We start from the raw sequence: 250 nt of genomic DNA on the forward strand, positions 1-250 counted from the left end.
CCTTTCATTTCCTCTGTTCTCTCTCTCTCTCTCTCTCTCTCTCTCTCTCTCTCTCTCTCTCTCTCTCAGAGATTCTCTGTGGAGAACCTGGAATAATAGAAAATGGAAAACGCACGAATAGCTGGAGGGTTGAATTTGAATTTAATGAAGTAGTGACTTATACTTGTGACCCTTCAGATGGACCTCAGGAGTATTCACTTGTTGGAGAGAGCAAGCTTTCTTGTTCTGGGCCTGACAAATGGAGTAGTGG

Source organism: Myotis davidii, unplaced genomic scaffold (assembly GCF_000327345.1).
Source record: "Myotis davidii unplaced genomic scaffold, ASM32734v1 scaffold861, whole genome shotgun sequence".
Taxonomy (NCBI): domain Eukaryota; kingdom Metazoa; phylum Chordata; class Mammalia; order Chiroptera; family Vespertilionidae; genus Myotis; species Myotis davidii.